The 12,155-nt window shown below is 38.5% G+C and overlaps 1 pseudogene; it reads right to left on the reverse strand.

Moving 5' to 3' along the window:
- Positions 1 to 1,077: 1,077 nt before the first annotated feature.
- LOC140854090 (uncharacterized) lies at positions 1,078 to 9,442 on the reverse strand (annotated as a pseudogene).
- Between the last annotated feature and the right edge of the window lie 2,713 nt (positions 9,443 to 12,155).

Here is a 12,155-nt window from a genome sequence, read left to right on the forward strand (position 1 = left end):
GAAACTAGGGTCTAGTTCACTTTAGACCAAAGCTGCCCTCATTTTGCTGCGTGGTTAATAATTATCTGATTTGTCATCATACTTGATTCAGGATAAGTAGTTGCTATGTATTTATTTTTCTTGGCAGCTTCCTTCTTCATAAATAGTAAAGAATAACCTATTGATAAATAGTTGAAGCTGGTAAAATTGTCCTGTATCTATACTTGCTGAAATGTTGAAGATCAAATGTGACAAGTTTTTAAGTTATTCATCACACATCATTCAATGTTATCTAGCTATAATCAGGATGCAACCAAGTTACCTTGGGGGAAAATGGATGACCGATTGTATTCAAGAGAAAAATAAAAAAAAAAGGATTCCTTATTCTCACTCTATCATATACTTGCATGATGATGTTTTCATCAATTCATTATTTCAAAACTTAAAGGCTTCCCTTTGCTCTTGGCTTGGTATGTTTTTGAAAGATGCCTGTAGGGGACTGCTAATTATAGTTGTGAAATGGTTAGTCCCCATACTTTTTCAGCTATCATTTGCTCTTGATGATGAGCATCCAACTGATATTTTTCCCACTGCATTTTCTCAAACTTCCGATACCCCATGATTTAAATGCTTGCAAATGATGCCTGCAAGAGGACTTTAGATGTGGAAAGAAAACAATTGTATAAGATTTACTCCAAGATTTAATTGCTATGCATATATAGAATTCAGACGCATGAAAAAATCAACTACATCACATTAGGCTGCTAAATGCCTTCTCCAAAGCCAGTTTGGTAACATGATCTAATTCATAGTAGAGCTGGCCCAATTTGAGCTATAACCCCTAAATTATTACATTTTTTATATCAGATAGCTTCTACGAGGCAGGAATTAGATCCTAGGGCATTTTGGTTTCTCTCTGTTATAAATGTGCACTCGTACATGCATATGAAATTTAATATTATATTTTTCTCTTCAGTCCATCTTATGCTTTATAGGGAAGAGATTTGAATCCTGGATTGCCAAGAAATAAATTGATAATCTTTGTTACCTGGATTATGTCCAGCTCCTAAAGTCATATATATCCTCATTGGATATGCTTCAGATGTAATACAAATTTAGGTTATGTCCATTTGTGCCACCTCCACAAGTTGAGGGTGGCGAAGACCTCAGCTGATAGAGGGCTTTGTTCATCAGGAGGATGCCAGGAGTTCCAGGGCCTCCAACAAACTTGTGTGGACTGAGAAAGACTGCATCATATCCATCTATACCACCTGATCGCATATCAATTTCTACATATGGGCCACTGCATGCATAGACTTGACTAATTAAATCCATGAACATGCACATGAGGGTCAAGACACGGTCATGGTTGATAAAATACAATACAATGAAACACATTATAGTTAGTTTCCTCAGTAATTACTTGGGGGATGGCCACATGCAAGTTAAAGAAGGAATAATTAATGATCCATGGAAGTAATTAAGATGGTTCCGTAAATGGTTTTGTGTGATTTAAGAGTCATGGAGGTAGCTGATGTATCTTGTTGGTAGGTGGGAAGTAGTTACTTGGTAATCACGGGAAGCAACATCTCAAGTTGAAAGTTTTTTTGATGATCATCTCAAGTTGAAAGTAGAAGAAAGGAAAATGATGTATTCACATATTGATCATGCTAGTCATGCAGTCATGTATCATAAGGTCAAATTATAGTTTTGATGTTCTCCAAGTCTCCAGATGATGATAGCTGACCAGCTTATAGTTTATTCCTTCAGCTGATGGGGAATCACATCTAAATTAAAATATTCTTAGCAAACTAAATATTACGTTACCTGCTCAATTGAGCATTAGAAAAAAAGGATTTTGCTGCTAAATTAAAATAGAGCGAAGGCTTTTGACCAAGTTGAGTGTCAAACCCAGCTTTGCCGCACCATCTTCATTTTCTATTCTTCTTAGGTGCTACTTTGAAATTTTGAAAACAAGAGATCTCCAAACCATAACAAGAAAACAAAGGCAGGCTTGACAGAGTGCAGCTGAGCACTGTTCCATCAGGGACCAGTCTGAGACCTATCTCAGCCATGTAATGAGATGAAAAATATGGAGGCCATTGCTTACCTCGCAGCGAAGCCGAAGCATGCGAAGGCACCATGTTGGTGCAGAAGACGAGCCAAAGCCCGGGTGTCGGTAAGGATTCCGGTGACATTGCTGCAAGCCGAGAAAGAGCCGAGCAAGGGCCGGTTTGCATACTTCGGCGACATGAGTTCAAACCTCAAGGCCTCCATGTTGAGCAGGCCTGTTATATATATATATATTGCTCCAAATTACTCTTTCCTTGTTTATCTCCCGTGACAGTTTGGAATTCTAATTCGGGTGAATCTCTATTTTGAGGAGATTGGTTTTTTCTTTAAATAGGAGGCCGCGGCATCCTTCTTTGTAGTGCAGGTTCGAGCATGCAGAGGAATTTCTAAGGTTTTCTTATGCAGGCCTGTTTCCTGGCCGTTCTCCCGCTTGTGCTCTTGTGTGGGTTTGCTCTCTGGCCGTTCTCCCGCTTGTGCTCTTGTGCGGGTTTGCTCTCTGGCCGTTCTCCCGCTTGTGCTCTTGTGCGGGTTGCTTCCTGGCTTTCTCCCGTTGGTGTTCTGTTGGTGGTCTACCTGTCTTCTTCCTTCTCGGTTTCACGGATGCCCTGTGCTGCTTCGGTTGGTAAGGAGGTATTCATCTTGATTTTTTGTCGAGGGTTGAGAAAGGTATCTTCACCTCAGGTATTATTTTATCTTGATCTATTACCGAGGCTGAGATTGGTAGATCCGATTGGATCTTAGTTGCCTTCTATTCGATATTCTGTTGCCTTCTTGTTGGTTTCGGATAAAGGTATTTTATATCTCATATTGTACCTATTTTTCGGGACGGATTTATAGTGGATTGCTCCTCCTCCCCGTGAATGTAGGCCTCTTGTGCTGAACCACGTAAATCTTATTTTCTTTATCTGTGTTTATTTATGCCTGCAATGTGTTTGGTGAATTGTCTCAAAGATATTAGACTTTAGATCAAAAGCCTAGATCGATCCAATCCGGTGCGCGTGGGCCTCAACAATTGGTATCAGAGCACTTGGATGGCTGGTGATAAGAAACAAAATTTTTCAATGGCTAATGATCCGGCGTCTGTCTCTCACTCCACCACCATCAGGCATGAAGTGGCCGTCTTTGATGGCACGGGAGATTTTTCACTATGGAAGGTAAGGATGAAATATTTGTTGGTTAAAGAAGGTGTTGCAAAAGCCTTTAAGGGTATGGATTCAATCCCAGGAGATAATAAAGCTGTTAAAGAAGAAATTAACGAGAGAGCCCTAGGAACCTTATTTTCAGGTTTAAGTGATAAAGTCCTACGCAATGTTGTGGAATTAGATATAGCCAAAAGTGTATGGAAAAAACTAGACAGTTTGTATATGGCAAAATCTCTGACTAATAGATTATATTTGAGAAAAAAATTACACACATTTCGTATGACAGAAGGAACTTCACTTAAGGATCACTTGGATGAGTATAATAAGCTCCTGCTTGATCTAGTAAATATTGGTGTCGATGTAGATAAAGAAGATAAGGCTTTGATTCTAATTTACTCTTTGCCCAAGTCCTTTGAGCATATTACCACTACCATACTTTATGGAAGAGAAACAATAAGTCTTGAAGAAGTAGAAGCTACTTTATTATCCAATGAACTTAGATTAAAAGTACAGCTTCAGCATCAGGCTCAGACTCCAGCTCAAGGTTTTACTGTTAGAGGTAGAGATGAACAGAAAAAAAGAGGACAGGGTAGAAGTAAGTCCAAAAACAGATCAAAGTCTCGGCCCAAAAGATCAGGTATTTATCACTATTGCAAAAAGCCAGGCCACTGAAAATCTGAATGTAGACTTCTACAATCTAAAAGGGAAAAGAAACAAAAGGATAAAGGAACAATCTCTGATACAGCATCAATTGCAGTTTCTTCAGAAAGTCATAGCAGTATATCAGATGATGCAGTATTTACAGCTGCCTGCAGTGTTAGTCATGCTGACACTTGGATCGTGGACTCTAGAGCATCCTTCCACATGACACCTCATAAGGAATGGTTCTCTTCTTTTAGATCTTGTGAAGGTGGTACTGTTCTTCTTGGAGATGATGGCATCTGTAATATAGAAGGTATTGGAACGATTCAAATTAAATCAAATTCAAATACTATGGTGATATTGGATGATGTCAGATATGTTCCAAAATTAAAAAAGAACTTTCTCTCAATACATGCCTTTGACAGAGCAGAATATGAGGGCAGATGGGGTAGAAGATCTATAACTATCAATAAAGGAGTATTGACTGTATTGAGAGGTAAATTAAGTGACACCCTTTACTACCTGGATGACAGTACAGTTGTTGGTCAGGCATCAGCAGTACAATCTTCTCTTGAGCAGTTGACACATTTATGGCACCAAAGACTAGGACACATTTCAGACAAAGGTCTACAAGAGCTGAGCAGACATGGTTTGCTGAGTGGTCAGAAGATTGGTGCACTTGGATTCTGTGAGCACTGCATATTTGAAAAATAACACAGAGTCAGCTTCACTACAGACGTGCATAGGACAACTGGTATATTAGACTATATTCATTCTGACCTATGGGGACCTGCCCCAATTACATCCAAGGGTGGATCAAGATATATACTTACTTTCATTGATGATTACTCCCGAAAAGTCTGGATATACACCATTAAAAATAAGAGTGATGTATTTGAAACATTCAAATTGTGGAAGTCTATGGTCGAGAGGCAAACTGAAAGGAAGGTGAAAATTTTTCGGACTGATAATGGTTTAGAATTTTGTTCTACAGAATTTGATGACTTTTGCAAGTCAGAAGGCATTATTAGACATAGAACAACAGTGGGTACACCTCAACAGAATGGTGTGGCAGAACGCATGAACCGGACACTACAAGAGAGAGTCAGATCTATGCTATCTAGTTCAGGATTAAGTAGAGATTTTTGGGCAGAGGCCGCTCACACAGCCTGCATATTATAAACCAATCTCCAGCATCAGCATTAAGCATGAAGACTCCGGAAGAGATGTGGACTGGAAGACCTGCAGACTATTCAATACTCAGAATCTTTGGGTGTCCAGCTTATGCATATGTAAGAGACGGAAAGTTGAACCCCCGAGCTAAAAAGTGCATATTTATTGGATATGCATATGGGGTAAAGGGCTATAGATTATGGTGCATAGAACCTGGATCTCAAGGATTTGTTGTCAGCAGGGATGTGACATTTCATGAGACAGCTACTGCTTCAAGGCAGGTACAGCCTAATTCTTCTCAAAGTGATCAGGATCAGGGCCAGCAGGATAGGACTGTTGTAGATATTGATCAGACTGTTAAATCACAACAACAACAGACAGATACACAGATTCAGACTCAGGAGGAGGTGACATTACAAGATCAGGATCAGATTGATAGTATTGCCACTCGAAGACCTAAGCGTCAGATCAGAGCACCTCAAAAGTATGATTTTGAGGATTCTGCTTGTGCTGAGTTAGTCTATTATGCTCTGAGTGTTGTAGACAGTATTGGTGATGAGCCGACCACATATCAGGAGGCTATTAGTAGTTCACGGGCTGATAAATGGACCATGACTATGGTTGAAGAACTTCAGTCTCTAGAAAAGAATCAGACTTGGGAGTTAGTTAAATTACCAAAAGGTGAGAAGGCAATTGGCTGCAAATGGATCTTCAAAAGGAAAGAAGGAGCCACTCCTCAAGATTTTAGATATAAGGCCAGGTTGGTAGCAAAGGGATACAGTCAACGGGAGGGTATTGATTACAAGGAGGTATTTTCTCCTGTAGTCAAACACTCTTCTATCCGTGTGTTACTTATTTTTGTTGTTTCTCAAAATTTGGAGCTGGAACAACTAGATGTTAAGACAGCTTTTCTTCACGGTGATTTAGAAGAACAGATCTATATGCAATAACCACCTGGATTTGAGGTTCCAAATAAAGAAGATCATGTATGCTTACTCAAGAGATCATTATATGGTCTCAAGCAGTCTCCAAGACAGTGGTACCATAAATTTGATAGATTTATGGTCGACCATGGATACAGTAGATCTCCATATGACAGTTGTGTGTATCACCAGCAGTTTTCAGATGGGTCCTTTTGTTATTTGTTATGATATGTGGATGATATGTTAATTGCAGCCAAAGACATGTTAATCATCCAGAAACTGAAAGCCGAGCTCAGTATTGCATTTGATATGAAGGATCTTGGATCGGCAAAGAAGATACTTGGGATAGAGATTATTCGTGACAGGCAGTCAGGTAGATTTTTCCTTACTCAGCATAGTTATATTGAAAAAGTCTTGGACAGATTTGGTATGTCTACAGTTAAGCCTGTCACTACCCCCTTTGCTAGTCATTTGAGACTTTCTGCCAGAGACTCTCCTCAGACTAAGGATGAGGAGAGATATATGTCTAGAGTGCCTTATGCGAGCGCAGTTGGCAGCATCATGTACGCGATGGTCTGCACTCGATCTGATATTTCACAGGCAGTAAGCGTAGTAAGCAGATACATGGATAAGCCTGGAAAGGCTCACTGGTCAGCTGTGAAATGGATACTTAGATATCTGAAAGGCACTTCTAAATTGAGATTGATATTCACTGCAAAGAGTAATCGCATAGTTACAGGATTTTGTGATTCAGATTATGCTTGTGACTTAGACAGGAGAAGATCTTTGACCGGATATGTGTTTACTCTTTCTGAATGTGCAGTCAGTTGGAAGGCTACTTTGCAGTCTACAGTTGCTTTATCTACCACTGAAGTAGAATATATGGCATTGACAGAGGCAGCAAAGGAAGCTATTTGGTTAAAAGGGTTGGTTCAGGATTTGGGTCTCGAACAGGATTGTTTAGACATTCATTGTGACAGTCAGAGTGCCTTGCACCTTGCTAGAGACCAGATGTATCACGAACGAACAAAACATGTAGATGTCAGGTATCACTTCATCAGAGATCTGGTAGAGAAAGGTGATGTCAGACTTCAGAAAATATACACTGCCCATAATCCGGCTGACATGTTCACTAAACCAATTCCTGCAATTAAGTTTAGGAATTTCCTGAACTTGATTGGTATAAGCATTTGGTAATGCCCTGCGGGGCTTGTGGTGAGGAGGAGGTTATAAAAGTTTTTTATCGACATTTGATATAAATGGTACAATATTTGTTGCAAGGAGGATTGTTATATATATATATATATATATTGCTCCAAATTACTCTTTCCTTGTTTATCTCTTGTGACAGTTTGGAATTCTAATTCGGGTGAATCTCTATTTTGAGGAGATTGGTTTTTTCTTTAAATAGGAGGCTGCGGCATCCTTCTTTGTAGCGCAGGTTCGAGCATGTGGAGGAATTTCTAAGGTTTTCTTGTGCAGGCCTGTTTCCTGGCCGTTCTCCCGCTTGTGCTCTTGTGCGGGTTTGCTCTCTGGCCGTTCTCCCGCTTGTGCTCTTGTGCGGGTTTTGCTCTCTGTCCATTCTCCTGCTTGTGCTCTTGTGCGGGTTGCTTCCTGGCTTTCTCCCGTTGGTGTTCTGTTGGTGGTCTACCTGTCTTCTTCCTTCTCGGTTTCACGGATGCCCTGTGCTGCTTCAGTTGGTAAGGAGGTATTCATCTTGATTTTTTGCCGAGGGTTGAGAAAGGTATCTTCACCTCAGGTATTATTTTATCTTGATCTATTGCCGAGGCTGAGATTGGTAGATCCGATTGGATCTTGGTTGCCTTCTATTCGATATTCTGTTGCCTTCTTGTTGGTTTCGGATAAAGGTATTTTATACCTCATATTGTACCTATTTTTCGGGATGGATTTATAGTGGATTGCTCCTCCTCTCCGTGGATGTAGGCCTCTTGTGCCGAACCACGTAAATCTTGTTTTCTTTGTCTGTGTTTATTTATGCCTGCAATGTGTTTGGTGAATTGTCTCAAAGATATTAGACTTTAGATCAAAAGCCTAGATTGATCCAATCCGATACGCGTGGGCCTCAACAAGGCCCTTGTCATCAATTCCTATCTCCACCACCTCTGCAAGGCTCTGATGCCATGAGAGGAGGTTGGAGTGATGCTCGTATGGCCCGACGAAAACCACCCATCTTTCATCTTCCCTTAGGCTCTGCAGCACCCTATCTCGCATGATCGAAGGCACTGCAATGCCTATCACTTCTTGGAGTCTCTTGATGGCTGCAGAGGAGCCTGAGCCACAAAATGAGTGCATCATTGGGCCCTCCTCCCATGCATTGCTTGATGTATGTAGCTGCTTCTTGAACCAGGGCGGGGGCCCGGGATGTTGTTGGAGGGTCAGGTTATTTAATCTCTTCTCAGGATTATGATCATTGTCTCTCTTGATCTAATGTTTTAATTATAACAATTATATCTTCTTTTTTATAAAATGTTGATATTAGTGGAAATGTTCTGAGATTAGTTTGTCCATAATTGCAGGTGGAGTTACACCGATCAACACCAAAACATGGTACCAGAAATGCATTTCATGTTATAAAAAATCTGTTCCCTCTGGATTTGAATTTCTAAGGAAGAATTTGATTCTAGCATGCCTATGGGCGGGTTCAGCTGCATAATCCTGACTAAGCATTGAGGCCTTGGTTATCTCCTTCCTTTTTTTCCTTTTTCCTGATGGAACATAGGGATTGAGCTACACAACAGGGATTGCAGTCCCAGAAATACCCCTAACCCCTAAATCCTAGTGAAGGTGGGATTCAATCCCAGGACACTTGGTCCAACTGCCAAGAACTTTACCAGCTTGATAAGTTGTCACCTTTCCCTTTGGGTTTATGTATTAGTCCTCCAGTCATGGTCAACCTTTATATTGCTTAGTTGATTCTTAACAAATTGTAGTGAAGGCATCTTATATGCACTGAAAAATTTCAATGTTAAGGAATTTGTCTTTCATCAGCACCACATCATTTTAAGCCGAAATGCTTCACTAACCAGGCAAGTGTGCTATGCAAGTGCTGTGTTCTAAAAGGACTGCAGTCTATCAGAAATTGCAACCAGTACTGGGCCTGAGGCACACAGGAGTCGAGCTTAATAACTTTGATTATGATTACTTGTAACTATTTGTGAAATATTGCAAATTTCCAACCAAAATTTGTATTTTCTTTTTTAAATATTGCAAATAACAATGTAATACAGATTATGTCCATTTGGGCCTTGGACCAGGCCCAAAATCTCAAAAGCCCAATGAAAAAAAAAAAAAATTGAAGAAGACTCCAGCAGGGAGTCTCCTTCTTCCTCCCGACCGGCTCCTAATCGGAGTCAAAAATGCTGCCGGAGAGGAGTCAAACTCCTCCCCTCAGACTCTATTTAAGGGGGGGACCCTTCCCCCTTCCTCGCACCGAGAAGTCTCAAAGCGAAACGGTGAGTATCGCCGAAAATCGCTCGCGGAAGCCGCCATCGTGTTCGCCGCAATTCCTCGCCGAAGAGGTCATCGGAGTTCGAGGTAAGCCACAATCTCTCTTCCTCTTTTCTCTTCCTTTCTTCCCTTATCGGTGTGCACGGTCGCCGGCGACCGGAGTTGCCGGATTTTGTCTAGGAAGACAGCCCCTATTCCATCCATTTTTTTTTGATTTTCCGGCACCGGTGGTCATTGCTAACCGCCGGCTTTGGGTTTCTCTGGTCTGCTCCGTTGACACCTTCTGCCGTCGGCCACCGTCGTGCCGGCTGTGGCCCTGGACGGCCAGCCAAAAGGGAGGGGATTGTTCGGTCTCCTATTTTGCCAAAGTAGACCACGGGAAGAAGAAGGAAGAAAAAGAAAAGAAAAAGAAAAAGAAAAGAAAAAGAAAAAGAAAAAGGAAAAGAAAAAAAAAGAGAGAGACTCTCTCTCTTCTCTCTCTCTTCGATCTAAACCATTATTTTCTCTCTCTAGAATGGACTTTTGTCTCTCTATTTTTTCTCTCTAAAATTTTTTCTCTAAATATTTTCTCTCTTCTTCTTTATCTCTCTAAGAAAGACCTATAGATCTCGTATTATGCCATCTTTTCCTTTTCTACAGACTTATGACCCTGAATCAATCCAGTGCCCAGATGGTCTATCGGACTGGTCACCTAATCAACCACTTTCTATTATTATTAAATTTTATTGAATATATGGAATAAAAATTGATCTTGATTTAATATTTTAAATAAGGTTATCTGATTCATTTAAGAAAGATTAAAGATCTAGGATGATTGAGGTAAGTGGATCTTATGCTCTTTATTTATTTTTAAATAATTATATTTTTCATGCAAAGAATTATTGTTGATGAAATCATATTTTTCATAAAATAAAGATCAGCATATGTGATATGAAAAAGCATGTTTTATTATGAGTATTGATTTGATGAATGCGTTTTATGAAAATAGCATGATTATGAAGCATGAATTTTATTATTTTTTTCCACCTATGTATATGTGTGTTTTAAGAAAAAGATATAATGATTTCAAAGGCTCTCAGATAGCTATGAACGAATTTCTTTGGAAAAGTCGATATCCGGAGCTAGCATCCATAAGAACACAGACCCTGCCAGCAGGTATGAAGTTGGCATACGTAATATGAACTTGTCGATTAAGAACACTAACCTTGTCATGGATATAAAGTGACCATAGCACGAATATCTGTGAGCAAGATTTGAAAACATGACATGGACACATGACAAAAATGATTTTCAAAATATGTTTATGAAATGTTCATGATTTATGCATGCATGATTGGTTTATCACTTATTTTATTATATGCTCTATGAAATATTTTATTTTATATTATTTATTATTTTTTAAATATTATATTATCATGAAAAACTTATGTTGGATCCGATAAGGAAGTGTAGGTTTTACTTAATGGGCTAGTGTAGCTCATATTCTTTTTATTTTCTTTTTGTTTGTACAAAGGAATAAGGTTAGGACCGGCAAAAAGAATTCAGATTTGGATATCTGCGATGCAAGATTAAAAATTTTGTAGATAAAGTTTAGATATATGATGATCATGAATTTATAATAAATACTTATGAATTTTGAGATATGAATTTGTATTTGATTTTGGATTTGGATGCTCTAAACCAATATTGATTTAATTATTTGATGAATAACAGAATTGAATCTTTTATTTGATGGATTTTAGATGATTCTGATGGATTGGCTTCGTGTTATCGTGGGCACTATCCTTCGGTAGCATGGTCGTGTTATGTTCCAAATTTGGAACGTGACATTTTATGGTATCAGAGCTTAGGTTATGATCATTGGAGATTATGATATAAGTGATTAGGATATGATAGAATAATATCAGAGTTTAAGTTTAAGATCACTGAGATTATGAAGTGATATCAAAACTTTATGTATGATCAATAGGATGTAACAGTGTGGAGTATGATGGATGATATCAGAGCTTAAGATTATAATCATTAAGGACATGAATAAATGATATAAAGTTTAGGTTATGATTACTAGAGAATATAACTTAAGTGGTATTTGAGCTTAAGATTATTATTATTCGGGATTGTGACTTTAGTGATATTTGAACTTGAGGCTAAGATTATGAGGAACATGATAGATATAAAAGAAAAGATTCAGTAATTTGATTTTGAATCAATAGGTATTATGATGAAATTTATGTATAAGTGGCATATGATGTCTATAATAGAATTGATGAGTTATATCTTGGATTCCAATTAGTAGGATTGACCTGAGTATGAGAAGTGTTGACCCTGAAATAAAGTGGGAGGTATTGATATATTATGTTGGGTATATTCGATGATATTGGAATGCTAAACTTATGTGGATAAAAGACATGATAACTTTGCTGATTTTGATGTTAATTTTTTTATAAAAAAAAATTGATTTGAAAGTTGTCTAAATGATTGTAAGGTAAATCGAAGGTTAACTCAAATAAATTCTAGACATATTGGATTCTTGAGGAGTGGTGAAGCTTATGTAATAAGTTTAAACATAGAAGGTGGATGAAGATTTAATTTTGATGTGCTATGCCTAAAAGATAGTAATAACAAAAAAATTTAAAATTTTATACTAAGTTTTATATAAAATCTGAAAGTTGGATCTATCTTTGATTGATTTAACATACAAAGATATTTTTATTTTTGATAGACTTAGATAATTTGGTAAGTTGAGATCAGAGTG

Source organism: Elaeis guineensis, chromosome 15 (genome assembly GCF_000442705.2).
Source record: "Elaeis guineensis isolate ETL-2024a chromosome 15, EG11, whole genome shotgun sequence".
Lineage (NCBI taxonomy): Eukaryota > Viridiplantae > Streptophyta > Magnoliopsida > Arecales > Arecaceae > Elaeis > Elaeis guineensis.